The 15185-nt window shown below is 41.5% G+C and overlaps 1 protein-coding gene across 1 annotated transcript in view; it reads left to right on the top strand.

Annotated features, from left to right (window-relative positions):
* Positions 1-11141, top strand: part of Sugp2 (SURP and G-patch domain containing 2) — an 88663-nt gene extending 77522 nt beyond the window's left edge. Inside the window, exon 11 of the mRNA XM_045147804.1 lies at positions 11026-11141. The gene's annotated coding sequence lies outside the window, so the exon portion shown is untranslated. The remainder of the gene's footprint in view (positions 1-11025) is intronic.
* The last annotated feature ends 4044 nt before the right edge of the window (positions 11142-15185 follow it).

Here is a 15185-nt window from a genome sequence, read left to right on the forward strand (position 1 = left end):
AATTAATAAAATCAGAGATGAACAAGGTAACATCACAACAGAGTCCAGAAAAATTCAAAAAATCATAGGGACATACTATAAAAGCATATACTCCACAAAGTATGAAAATCTGAAAGAAATGGATGATTTCCTTGATCTATATGACCTACCTAAATTAAATCAAAATGAGATTAATCACTTAAATAGACCTATAACAAACATGGAGATCCAAACATTTATCAATAATCTCCCAACTAAAAAAAGCCCAGGCCTGGATGGATTCACTGCTGAATTTTACCAGACTTTTAAGGAAGAGCTAACACCATTGCTTCTTAAGGTTTTCCAGGAAATAGAAAAAGAAGGAATTCTACCAAACTCCTTCTATGAGGCCAGCATCACCCTGATACCAAAACCAGGCAAAGATAGAACAAAAAAAGAAAATTACAGACCAATCTCCCTCATGAACATAGATGCAAAAATTCTCAACAAAATATTGGCAAACAGAATACAAGAGTATATCAAAAAGATCATTCACCCTGACCAAGTAGGCTTTATCCCAGAGATGCAGGGATGGTTCAACATATGTAAATCTATAAATGTAATATATTACATAAACGGGTTGAAGGACAAAAATCACATGATCATCTCATTAGATGCAGAGAAAGCATTTGACAAAAATCCAACATCCCTTCATGATAAAAGTCCTGCAGACTTGGGAATAGAAGGAACATATCTCAATATAATAAAGGCTATTTATGACAAGCCTACAGCCAACATATTACTAAATGGGGAAAAACTGGAAGCTTTTCCACTAAAATCAGGAACAAGACAAGGGTGTCCACTGTCCCCACTTTTATTTAATATAGTTTGGGAAGTCTAAGCCATAGCAATAAGGCAAGAGACACACATAAAAGGGATACAAATTGGAAAGGAAGAGATCAAGTTATCATTATGTGCAGATGACATGATTCTATACATAAAGGACCCTAAAGACTTTAGTAGCAAACTGTTAGAGCTGATCAAAACCTACAGCAATGTAGCAGGATACGAAATAAATACACAGAAATCAGTAGCCTTCATATATGCTAACAACAAACACACAGAGGATGAAATCATAGAATCACTCCCATTCACAGTTGCATCAAAAAAAATAAAGTACCTTGGAATAAACCTAACCAAGGAAGTAAAGAATCTCTACAATGAGAACTTTAAAACACTCATGTGAGAAATTGCAGAAGACACTAGAAAGTGGAGAAACATCCCTTGTTCCTGGATTGGAAGAATCAATATTGTGAAAATGGCAATCTTACCTAAAGCAATCTACACATTTAATGCAATCCCTATCAACATTCCAAAGGCATTCTTCATGGAAATAGAAAAAACAATCCAAAAATTCATTTGGAATCACAAAAATCCTCGAATATCTAAAATAATACTGAGCAACAAAAATGAGGCTGGTGGTATCACCATACCTGATTTTAACCTATACTACAGAGCCATAGTAACAAAAACAGCATGGTACTGGCACAAAAACAGACATGTAGATCAGTGGAACAGAATAGAGGACCCAGATGTAAGCCCAAGTAGCTATAGCCACCTGATATTCGATAAAAATGCCCACAACACTCATTGGAGAAGAGACAGCCTCTTCAGCAAATGGTGTTGGGAAAACTGGATATATAGTTGCAGAAGGATGAATATAGATTCTTCTCTCTCACCATGCACAAGAATTAAGTCCAAATGGATTAAAGACCTTAACATCAAACCTGAAACTCTGAAACTGCTAGAGGAAAAAGTAGGGGAAACCCTTCAACAAATTGGTCTTGGCAAAGACTTTCTGAATACAACCCCAATTGCTCAGGCAATAAAACCACAGATTAATCACTGGGACCTCATGAAATTACAAAGATTTTGCACTGCAAAGGACACAGTGAAAAAAGCAAAGAGGCAACCTACAGAATGGGAAAACATCTTCGCCAGCTATATATCTGATAGAGGATTAATATCTAGGATATACAAAGAACTCAAAAACTTAAATAATAAGGAATCAAACAAGCCAATCAAAAAATGGGCTATGGAGCTAAATAGAGCATTCTCAAAGGTAGAAATACGAATAGCATATAAGCATCTAAAAAAATGTTCTACGTCACTAGTCATCAGGGAAATGCAGATTAAAACTACAATGAGATTCCATCTCACTCCTGTCAGATTGGCCACCATCATGAAAACAAATGATCATAAATGTTGGCGGGGATGTGGAAAAAAAGGAACCCTTCTACACTGCTGGTGGGAATGCAATCTGGTCCAGCCATTGTGGAAAACAGTGTGGAGGTTCCTAAAACAGCTAAAGATTGATCTACCATATGACCCAGCTATAGCACTCCTAGGCATATATCCAAAGGACTCATCTCATTTCCTTAGAAATATGTGCTCAACCATGTTTATTGCTGCTCAATTTATAATAGCTGGGAAATGGAACCAGCCTAGATGTCCCTCAACTGATGAGTGGATAATGAAGATGTGGCACATTTATACAATGGAGTTCTACTCAGCAGTAAAGAAAAATGAAGTTATGAAATTTGCAGAAAAATGGATGGACCTGGAATGGATTATACTAAGTTAGGTAACCCAGGCCCAGAAAGCCAAGCACCACATGTTCTCTCTCATATGTGGATCCTAGCTACAGATGATTGGGCTTCTGTGTGAGAGTGAAAATACTTAGTAGCAGAGGCCAGGAAGTTGAAAAGGAGACATAAAGGGAAAAGAAAGGAAGGGAGGAGGATACTTAATAGGTTGATATTGTATATATGTAATTACAACAATTGTAATGGGGAGGTAATATGATGGAGAATGGAATTTCAAATGGGAAAGTGTGGGGGTGGGGAGGGAGGGAATTACCATGGGATATATTTTGTAATCATGGAAAACATTAATAAAAAGTTAAAAAAAAGAATTTTATAAAAAAATGATTAAAACCGAAAAACTTTTAAAAAGTAGTTGTATTAGGTAGGGCATGGTGGTGCACACCTGTAATCCCAGCATTTGGAAGGCAGAGGTAGGAGGATTGCTGTGAGTTGGAGGCCACCCTGAGACTTTGCAGTGAATTATAGGTCAGCCTGGGCTAGAGTGAAACCCTACCTTAAAAAAAAAAAAAGGCTAGAGAGATAGCTTAGCAGTTAAGTGCTTGCCTGTGAAGCCCAGGGACCCCAGTTCAAGGCTCCATTCCCCAGGACCCACATAAGCCACATGCACAAGGTGGTGCATGCATCTGGAGTTTGTTTGCAGTGGCTAGAGGCCATGGCGCACGCCCATTCTCTCTCTCTATCTGCCTCTTTCTCTCTCTGCCTGTCTGTCAATCTCAAATAAATAAATGAAAATAAAACAAAAAAATTTAATTGAAAAAATTGTTTTCATTAGGCCAGGCATGGTGGCGCACATCCTCAATCCCAGCACTTGGGAGTCAGAGGTAGGAAGATTGCCTTGAGTTCAAGGACACCCTGAGACCACATAGTGAATTCCAGGTCAGCCTGGGCTAGAGTGAGACCCTAAATCAAAAAACCAAAAAAAAAAAAAAATTTTTTTTTAATTTCTTTATTTGAAGGAACAAGAGAGATAGAGAGTGTGTGTGTCTAAGTATGGGTGTGCCAGGGCCACTTGCCACTGCAAACAAATTCCAGACACATGTGCCACATTGAGCATCTGGCTTTACTTGGGTGCTGAGGAACTGAACCCAGGCCAGCAGACTTTACAAGTCCATTTAACCATTGAGCTATTTCCCCAGTACCCATGTAAAGCCAGATGCATAAAGTGATGCATGTGTTTTAAGTTCATTTGCACTGGCAAGAGGCCTTGGTGTACCCATTCTCTCTCCCTTTCTCTCTCTCTTTCTCTGCCAATTTCTCTTTCTCTCTCTCTCTCTCTCTCTCTCTCTCTCTCTCTCTCTCTCTCAAATAAATAAAATAATAAAAACCTTAAGGGCTAGAGAGATGGCTTAGTGGTTAAGGCACTTGCCTGAAAAACCTAAGAACCCAGGTTTGATTCTCCAGGTCCCATGTAAGCCAGATGCACAAGGTGCCACACACCTCTGGAGTTTGTTTGTACTGGCTATAAGCCCTAGCACACCCATTCTTTCTCTATCTCTCTCCCCTACTTTTTTTTTCCTAAGAACTCCAGACGCATGTGCCACCACGTGCACCTGGCTTTATGTGAGTTCTGGGGAATCAAACCTGGATCCTTAGGCTTCGCAGGTGACTACTTTAATCACTAACTCATCTCAACAGCCCATCTTTCTCTCTGCTTGAAATAAATAAAGTTAATTAAAAACAAAAAGAAAAAGAAAAAGTATGATTGACCCATCCAGGGTCCCCTTTCATCCCTGAAGTAGCTTGAAGTGTCAGATAATTAGGGGGAAAAGGGAAAAAGCTACTTTTTTATAAAATATTTTCTTTTGGATTTTGGCTCTGTGTGTGTGTGTGTGTGTGTGTGTGGTTTATCAAGGTAGGGTTTTGCTCTAGCCCAGGCTGACCTGGAATTCACTTTGTAGTAGTCTCAGGGCAGCCTCGAATGCAAGGCAATCATCCTACCTCTGACTCTAGAGTGTTGCAATTAAAGGCATGCACTACCATGCCCAGCTAATATTGGGATTTGAATTGTTTTTTTCAAGGTAGGGTTTCACTCTAGCCTGGGCTAATCTGGAATTAACAATGTAGTCTCAGGCTGTCCTCAAATTCACAGTGATCCTCCTGCCTCTGCCTCCCAAGCATTGGGACTAAAGGTGTGTGCCACCACACACGTCTAGAATTTGAATATTTATTAAATCCTCCTTCCAGTACCTCTCCTGAAATGAAGCAGGGATTCCAACCTACATCCATCTGCCTCAACCTTTTGTAACTGAGGATGGCCTCAAACTGACAATCCTCCTGCTTCAGCCACCCATGTGCATGAGGCCCTATTCTGGGAGTATAACAGAGGGTCTGCCCTCAGGGCTGGCCCAGGAGCCTTGCCCTGTCAACAAATTCATACTTTGTTCTCTTGGGACAGGTTTCAGGAAGCAGGTGGGCAGGACAGCCTGCTGGGCCTTCCTTCCTGCTGGTGCGAGTCCTCTCCCACCCTGTCCTCCGGAGCTTTTCCTGTTCCTGCTTTCTTGCTGGGAGAAGGACTTACAGGCACTGTAGGAACTGGAGATCTCCACTACAGTTCAAGTACCTTGTCCTCAGAGGGACATTCTGGCCCAGCTTCAGGCCTTCTGCGCAAGTCCCTACCTGTCTCTAGGGTCAGGACTGCATGGGTCACAAGCCTCATTCTAACCTATCCCATTTTCCCCATATATAATCAGAGCCACCATCCTCCAGTCCCTTCTCCTATGACATCTAAGAGAACACTCTATAATTTTTTTTTTTTTTTTTTTAAGGTAGGGTCTTTCTCTAGCCTAGGCTGACCTGGAGTTCACTATGTAGTCTCAAGGGTGGCCTTGAACTCAACGGTGATCCTCCTACTTCTGCCTGCCAAGTGCTGGGATTAAAGGCATGTGCCACCATGACCGGCCATTCTAGAATTTTTAAGACTCCCCTTTGGGGTTGGGAGCATAGCTGAGTCGTAGTACACCTGCCTAGAACTTTAAGACCCCTCCAAGGGTCTGGTCTGGAAAGATGGCTCTTCAGTTAAAGATGTTTGTTTGCAAAGCCTGACAGCCCAGGGTTTGATGCCCCAGTACCCATATAAAATCAGATGCCCAAGGTGGCACATGTGACTGGAATTTGTTTGCATTGGCTAGAGACCCTGGTGTCCCCATTCTCTCTCTATCTATTCTTTCTCTCTCTCTCCCAAATATATATGTATATGTATACATGTTTTAGCCTGGTGTGGTGTTGCATGCCTTTAATCCCAGCACTCAGAGGCCCAGGTAGGAGGATCACTCTGTTGCAGACAGCCCCCAGACCTCCTCTTCCCTGGGTTTCTTCAAACACACACACACACACACACACACACACACACACACACACACGGTAACTCCCCTCCTCTGGGCTATTGTGCATACTGTGCCCTCCCAATCTAGGATGCCCATCATCTTGATCTCTGTGTGCCTGATTTTCCTCTGTCAAAGCTCAGTGGCTCTGCCCAACCCAGAAACAGTAGCTTCCTCACCTATATATCCTGGCCAACCTCCCTCATTTTCTGTTTGAGTTTCTTCTCTATGCATAGCACTGCAAACACCGTTTCCACTTCTTAAGTTTTTTTTCACCCCCACCGGCCGTTAATTTGGAGCCATTCTCTTCCCTCAGCCTCCAAAGTGCTGAGATGACAGGCATGAGCAACCAAACCAGATTCCTATCTATGTGTACTTTTCTGTCCTTTTTTTTTTTTTTTTTTTTTTGTTTGTTCGTTTGTTTGAGGTAAGGCCTACCTCTAGCCCACACTGACCTGGAATTCACTATGTAGTCTCAGGGTGGCCTCAAACTCACAGCAGTCCTCATGCCTCTGCCTCCTGAGTGGTGGGATTAAAGGTATGTGCTACCATGCTCTATTTTTAATTTTTTTCTCTCTCTCTGCTTTGTCCTTCTTTTTTAAATTTTTATAATTAACAACTTCCATGATTGTAAACAATATCCCATGGTGATTCCCTCCCTCCCCCCACTTTCCCCTTTGAAACTCCACTCTCCATCATATTCCCTCCCGCTCTCAATCAGTCTCTCTTTAATTTTGATGTCATCATCTTTTCCTCCTATTATGATGGTCTTGTGTAGGTAGTGTCAGGCACTAGGAGGTCATGGATATCCAGGCCATTTTGTGTCTGAAGAATCATGTTGTAAGGAGTCCTACCCTTCCTTTGACTCTTATATCCTTTCCACCACCACCTCTTAAGCAATGGACCCTGAGCCTTGGAAGGTGTGATAGAGATATTTCAGTACTAAGCACTCCTCTGTCACTTCTCAGCACCATACTGCCTTCTGAGTCATCCCAAGGTCACTGCCATCTGAAAAGAGAAAGTTTTCTAATGAAAAAGTGAGCATAGCATTAATATATGGGTATGAACATTAAGAGAAGTGCTTACTGGGCAGTTTGATGAGCATAGTATACACATTTAGCCAGAAAGCAGCAGATGTTACACCCCTAGGGCTCATGACAATCTGTTTTAGGTTTTCAGTATCAGGGATGTATTCCCTCCCATGGAGCGGGCCTCCAGTCCAATTAGAGGGCACTTGGATTCCACCATGACAGACGTGCCACTGTTGCACCCGTTGGCTCATTTGGCCTGGCTGACTACATATAAGGTTTGCAGTGTCCACTACAAGTATCTTCACTGGTGATTTCTCTTTCTCCTATTGAACTGCATGCAGAATGGCTTCTTCTAGATTTCTTTCAGCTGGTCTGCAGGGAGGAAGTTATCAACTCAGTTCCAGCAGGATTTCTCAGTGACCTTGCAGTCCAAGTATGTGGAGTCTTCAGCAATAGGGTCTTATCATCTATTCCTGGTGGGAAACCAAGGGCCTCGGCAATATCCTATAATGTTTTGGAGGCATCAGGGACCACCCTGGCCAACAACTCACTGGAAGGTACCCCATCCCTGGCACTGAAAATTTTATAGTAACAATCTACAGCTCCTGAGTCCTCCATTGTCCAAAAAAGTAAGTATCCATATGATTTATTTATATCCTCTTAGATTTTGATTAGCCCAATCCCCACCTTTCCTTTACTCAATCTCTTCCCCTGATCTCTCTTGGGCCTTTTCATCCCCATTAATCTATTCTTCTGCTTACATATATACAATACCATCCAATTAAGTACCCCCATCCCTTCCTTTCTATTCCCTTTATATCTCCTTTCTTACTTACTGGCCTCTGCTGCTGAGTTTTCTTCCTACTCACACAGAAGTTCAATCATCTATAGCTAAGATCCACATATGAGATAACGTGACATTTGGCTTCCTGGGCCTGGGTTACCTCACTTAGTATAAACCTTTCCAGATCCATCCATTTTCCTGCAAATTTCATAACTTCATTTTTCTTTACTGCAGAGTAGAACTCCATTGTGTAAATGTGCCCCATTTCATATCCGCCCATCTGTTGAGGGACATCTAGGCTGGTTCCATTTCCCAGCGATTGTGAATAGAGTAGCAACAAACATGGTTAAGTAAGTATTTCTAATGTAGTGAGATGAGTCCTCAGGATATATGCCTAAGAGTGCTATAGCTGGGTTATATGGTAGATCTATTTTAAATGTCTCAGGAAACTTCACACTGATTTCCACAATGGCTGGACCAGATTACATTCCCACCAACAGTGTAGAAGGGTTCCTCTTTTTCCACATCCTCACCAGCATTTATGGCCATTTGTTTTCATGATGGTAGCCAATCTGACAGGAGTGAGATGGAATCTCAACATAGTTTTAAATCTGCATTTCCATGATGACTAGGGATGTAGAACATTTTTTTAGATGTTTATATGCCATCTGTATTTCTTCTTTTGAGAACTCTCTATTTAGTTCCATTGCCCATTTTTTAATTGGCTTGTTTTATTTCTTATTATTTAATTTTTCGAGTTCTTTGTATACCCTAGATATTAATCCTCTATCAGATGTATAGCTGGCAAAGATTTTTTCCTATTCTGTAGGTTGCCTCTTTGCTTTTATTCACAGTGTCCTTTGCCATACAAAATCTTTGTAACTTCATGAGGTCCCAGTGGTTAATCTGTGGTTTTATTGCCTGAGCAATTGGGGTTATATTCAGAAAGTCTTTGCCAAGACCAATATGTTGAAGGGTTGCCCCTAATTTTCCTTTAGCAGTTTCAGAATGTCAGGTCTGATATTAAGGTCTTTGATCCATTTGGACTTAATTCTTGTGCATGGAGACAGAGAGGATCTATTTTCTTCCTTCTACAGATCCATATCCAGTTTTCCCAGCACCATTTACTGAAGAGGCTGTCTTTTCTCCAATGAGTATTTTTGCATTTTTTGTCAAATATCAGGTAACTATAGCAACCTGGACTTGCATCTGGGTCCTCTATTCGGTTCCATTGATCTACATGTCTGCTTTTGTGCCAGTACCATGCTGTTTTTGTAACTATGGCTCTGTAGTATAGGTTAAGTCAGGTATGGTGATACCACCAGCCTTGTTTTCATTGCTCAATATTGCTTTAGATATTCAAGATTTTTTTGTGCTTCCAAATGAATTTTTGGATTGTTTTTTCTATTTCCATGAAGAATACCATTGGAATTTTGATAAGGATTGCAGTAACTGTGTAGATTGCTTTTGGTAAGATTACCATTTTCACAATATTGATTCTTCTGATCCAAGAACAAGGGATGTCTTTCCATTTCATTGTATCTTCTACAATTTCTCATTTGAGTGTTTTAAAATGTTTAAAGTGTTTAAATTTTCATTGTAGAGATCCTTCACTTCCTTAGTTAGGTTTATTCCAAGATACTTTTTTTATGCTATTGTGAATGGGAGTGATTCTCTGATTTCATCCTCTGTGTTTGTTGTTAGCATATAGGAAGGCTAATGATTTCTGCATGTTTATTTTGTATCCTGCTATATGGCTATAGGTATTTATCAGTTCTAACAGTTTGCTGGTAGAGTCTGTAGGGTTCTTCATGTATAGAATCATGTCATCTGCAAATGATGATAATTTGATCTCTTCCTTTCCAATTTGTATCCCTTTTATGTGTGTCTCTTGCCTTATTGCTATGTCTAAGACTTCCAGTATTATATTAAATAAAAGTGGGGACAGTGGACACCCTTGTCTTGTTCCTGGTTTTAGTGGAAAAGCTTCAGGTATTTCTCCATTTAGTAATAGGTTGGCTGTAGGCTTGTTATAAATAGGCTTTATTATGTTGACATAGGTTTCTTCTATTCCCAATGTCTGCAGGACTTTTATCATGAAGGGGTGTTTAATTTTGTCAAATGCTTTCTCTGCATCTAATGACATGATCATGTGATATTTGTCCTTCAACCCGTTTATGTAATATATTACATTTATAGATTTACATATGTTGAACCATCCCTGCATCTCTGGGATAAAGCCTACTTGGTCAGGGTAATGATCTTTCTGATATATTCTTGTATTCTGTTTGCCAATATTTTATTGAGAATTTTTGTATCTATGTTCATGAGGGATATTGGTCTGTAATTTTCTTTTTGTGTTCTATCTGCCTGGTTTTGGTATCAGGGTGATGCTGACTTTGTAGGAATTTGATAGGATTCCTTCTTTTTCTATTCTATGGAAAAGTTTAAGAAGCATTGGTGTTAGTTCTTCCATGAAGGTCTGGTAAAATTCACCAATGAATCTATCTGGGCCTGGACTTTTTTTAGTTGGAGATTTTTGATAACTGCTTGGATCTCCATACTTGCTATAGGTCTATTTAAGTGACTAATCTCATCTTGATTTAATTTAGGTAGGTCGTATAAATCAAGGAAATCATCCATTTCTTTCAGATTTTCAAACTTAGTGGAGTATATATTCTTATAGTATATCCCTGTGATTTTTTGAATTTCTCTGGTATCTGTTGTGATGCTGTTTTTTCATCTCTAATTTTATTTTGTGTCTCTTTTCTCTTTCATTTGGTAATATTTGCTAAGGGTTTATCAATCTTGTTTATCCTTTCTCCCAAGAACTGACTCTGTTTCATTGATTCTTTGGATTTTTTTTTACTTCTATTTCATTAACTTATCTGTATTATTTCTTCTTATGTGCTGATTTTTGGTTTGCCTTGTTCTTCTTTTTCCAAGGCTTTAAGGTGAAGCATTAGGTTGTTTACTTGAGACCTTTCTAATTTTTTAAAATATTTTGTTTGTTTTTATTTATTTATTTGAGAGTGACAGACACAAAGAGGGAGAGAGAGAGAGAGAGAATGGGCATGTCAGGGCCTCCAGCCACTGCAAACGAACTCCAGATGTATGTACCACCTTGTGCATCTGGCTAACATGTGTCCTGGGGAATTGAGCCTCGAACTGGGGTCCTTAGGCTTCATAGGCAAGCGCTTAACCACTAAGCCATCTCTCCAGCCCTCTAATTTCTTTCTTTCTTTTTTTTTTTTTTTATTCTCCAGCCGGGAGCGAAAGAGGTGGTTTATTGTACAGGAGTTACACTTGGCCACAAACGAGAACAGAACCAGTCCAGAGTGCCAGAGGTCCAGGTCAAAGCCATCAACTGGGACCGCGTCGGTCGTAGGCCAGGCCCAAGCCCATCGCGGCTCCCGGCGGATCACGCGGTGGAAGCCCCAGATGCGGGACACGGCTAGTCGTCGCAGGCGCGCAGTTCCAGCGCCCGGCGTCCCCAGCCTGCAGCCCTCCTCGTTCCAGCTCGCGCGGGGGCTCGCGCCGCTCACTTGGACCTCTGCCTCATCTTTCTCCGCTTGCGCTTCAGTCTGCGCATTTGCTTCTTCCTCCACTTCACTCTCATGGCACAGAGCTTTCTGAGAAGATGGCGCTTGTCCAGCCCTCTAATTTCTTAATATAGGCACTTAAATCTATAAATTTCCCTCTTAGGACTGCCTTCATTGTGTCCCAAAGGTTTTGGTATGTTGTGTTCTCATTATCATTTGACTCTGTGAATTTTTTGATTTCCTTCTTGATTTCTTCATTGACCCATTCATCATTTAGTAGTGTATTGTTTAGTTTCCATGATTTTGTGTATGCTCTATAGCTTTTTCTGCTATTGATTTGTAGTTTGATCCCATTGTAATCAGATAGAATGCAAGGAATTATTTCAATTTTCCTTTATTTGTTAAGATTTGCTTTGTGTCCTAATATATGGTGTATTTTAGAGAAGGTTCCATGTGCTGCTGAGAAGAATGTGTATTCTGCAGCATTTGGATGAAATGTCCTGTATATATCTGTTAGGTCCATTTGTTCTATGACCTCATTTAATCCAGTTGCTTCTCTGTTTATTTTTTGCTGGTATGACCTGTCAATTGATGAGAGTGGGGTTTTGAAGTCACCCACTACAACTATGTTTGGTGTTATCGGTGACCTTAGTTCTAATAGCACTTGTTTGATGAATTTGGGAGCCCCCATGTTAGGTGCATATATGCTTAGGATTGTAATGTCCTCCTGTTGGAGTGTGCCTTTAATCAATATAAAATGACCTTCCTTATCTTTCCTGACTAATGTTGGACTGCAGTCTACCTTGTCAGATATTAGGATAGCAACCCCTTCTTGTTTTCTAGGCCCATTTGCTTGAAACACCATTTTCCAACCTTTCACCCTCAGATAGCGGCCATCCTTCTGATTCAAGCCTATATATCAGGCTTATTTGGCAGGTACTGATATGGTGTAATCCCAGTTACCTTTTGGAATGATCTGGATCTCAGTTATTCTGCACTCCCACCTGGGTCCCTCTTTGCTGCGCTGTGAGTTCAAGTAGGCTGGCTGGGTCACTGGCTCACTGCTCTGGTCGCTGGTGCTGGGTGCTGTGAGCTCCCTTCCCCACGTCGCTGGTGCTTGCTGGTGCTTTTGCTGGGGGTGGGGGAGGGATAGCTGTAGATGGTGGCTCTAGTTGTCCTGCTGGTCCATGTCATCCTCTACCTCGTGAGCTATTCCTCTATTGGTCGCTGTGGTTCTCCCTTCACGTTTCTTGAGTTTGCTAGGAGCTCTGGTGTGAGTGGAAAATCCCTTTACCAGGCTTTTTCTGCAGCTCAAGCTGAGCCTTTCAGCTGTGGCCCCATAGACCTGGTGCTGCAGCTGCTGGAGCCGCTTCTTCCTGTCTGTGTGGGCTCTATATACTTTGGATCACTCCTACTTCTCTGCTGCCCTTGGTAATTTTTTATACCCCTCACTTTTTAGCAGAAGAGTGTATTTTGCTTTGTTCTTTTTTTTGGTTTTTTTTTTTGATTTTTCTCCCCTAGGTTGCTTTGGCATGGTTCCTACACTGCTATCTTAACTGGAAGTCCTAGGTGCATGCCTTTAATCTCAACACTTGGGAGGCAGAGGTAGGAGGATCACCATGAGCTGGAGGCCACCCTGAGACTACATAGTGAATTCCAGGTCAGCCTGGGCTAGAATAAGACTCTACCTCAATAAATAAATATTTTTTTAATGTAACAATGAGCTAGTTGTGGTGACATGTGCTTTTTTTTTTTAATTTTTATTTATTTATTTATTTCTTTGAGAGAGACAGGCACAGAGAGACAGACAGATAGAGGGAGAGGGAGAGAATGGGCGCGCCAGGGCTTCCAGCCTCTGCAAACGAACTCCAGACGCATGCGCCCCCTTGTGCATCTGGCTAACGTGGGACCTGGGGAACCGAGCCTCGAACCGGGGTCCTTAGGCTTCACAGGCAAGCGCTTAACCGCTACGCCATCTCTCCAGCCCGACATGTGCTTTTAATCCCACCACTCAAGAGGCAGAGGTAGGAAGATTGCTGTGAGTTTGACAATACATAGTGAATTCCAGGTCAGTCTGGGCTACAGTGAGACCTTCCCTCAAAAAAAAAAAAAACAAACCCCAAAAAACAATGCCTGCAGTGGTGGCTCACACCTTTAATCCCACCACCGCTGTGAGTTTAAGGCTACCCTGAGACTACATAGTGAATTCCAGGTCAGCCAGAGCTACAGTCCTACAGACCCTACCTCAAAAGACCAAAAAAATAAAAAAAGGTTAGCAAACAGGACAAGTCCCATCACTTCCCCCCTCAAGTGAACCCAATGTCATTGTAGGTCCCTCTCCTTTTGGGCATGCCCATCAGCCCATTCTTTTATTTTATTTTCTTTTTCCTGAGGTAGGGTCTCACTCTAGCTTAGGCTGACCTGAAATTAGTCTCAGGATGGTCTTGAACTCACAGTGGTCCTCCTACCTGTACCTCCCAAGTGCTGGGATTTTTTAAAGATATATTTATTTATCTATTAGAGACACAGAGAGAGAATATGGGTGTGCCAGGGCCTCCAGCCACTGCAAATGAACTCCAGACACATGCGCCACCAAGTGCATCTGGCTTACATGGGACCTGGAGAATTGAAGCTGGGTCCTTAGGCTTCGCAGGCATGCACCTTAACCACTAAGCCATCTCTTCAACCTCCAAAAGCCCATTATTAGCCTCAGTTTCTTCAGCTCTAAAAGTCTGAGGCATAAGCTCCAACTTAGGGCAAGTTTCTGAGTTAGTACTTGGATGTTAATGTCTTAAAGTTCTTAATTAATTTTATGGTGCTGGGATGGAAGCCAGGGCTCATGTATCTCCAGTATGGCAAGTACTCTGCTACTGAGCCATGCCCCAAGGTCATTCTTTTAAGCTTACTTTATATGCATTTGGTATTTTTATGAGGGGGGGACAGAATTGGCATGCCAGGGCCTTTAGCCACTGCAATTGAATTCCAGATGTTTGTGCCATCTTGTGCACATGCACAGCCTAGCACATGCATCATGTTGTGCATCTGTCTTACATGAGATCTGGGGAGTTGGTCATGGGTCCTCAGGCTTCACAGGCAAGTGCCTTAACTGCTAAGCCATCTCTCCAGCTGCTTGTTTTATTATTATTATTATTTTGGTTTTTCAAGGTAGGATCTCACTCTAGCTCAGGCTGACCTGAAATTCACTCTGTAGTCCCATGGTGGCCTTGAACTCTTGGCAATCCTCCTACCTCTGCCTCCCAAGTGCTGGGATTAAAGGCATGTGTCACCACACCCGGTTTTGTTTTTTATTATTAATATTTTATTTTCATTTATTTGAGAGAGAGAGGCAGATAGAGAGAGAGTGAATGGGTGAGCCAAGGCCTCTAACCACTAGAAATGAACTCCAAACACATGTGCCACCTTGTGCATCTGGCTTATTGGGAAATCAAACCTGGGTCCTTAGGTTTTGCAGGCAAGACCTTAACCTCCAAGTAATCTTTCCAGCCCTTTTTTATTTTATTTTATTTTATTTTGTTTCATTGTTTTACAAGACAGGGTTGCAAACAGCCTCCAATTCATTATGTAGGTGAGGATGGCTTTGAAGTTCTTTTTTAAAAATAATCTTCTTAACTGGACATGTGGTGGTCATGCTTTTAATTCCAGCACTCAGAGGCAGAGGTAGAAAGATCATTGTGAGTTTGAGGCCAACCTGAGACTACAGAGTGAATTCTAGGTCAGCCTGGACTAGAGTGAAACCCTACTTTGAAAAAAAAAATTGTTTAAAAAATTATGTATTTGAGAGAGAAAAGCAGATAGATAAATAGATAGAGAGAAAGGCAGAGAGAATGGGCACTTCAGGGCCTCCAGCCACCAGACATATGCAT

Source organism: Jaculus jaculus, chromosome 1, assembly GCF_020740685.1.
Source record: "Jaculus jaculus isolate mJacJac1 chromosome 1, mJacJac1.mat.Y.cur, whole genome shotgun sequence".
Taxonomy (NCBI): Eukaryota; Metazoa; Chordata; class Mammalia; order Rodentia; family Dipodidae; genus Jaculus; species Jaculus jaculus.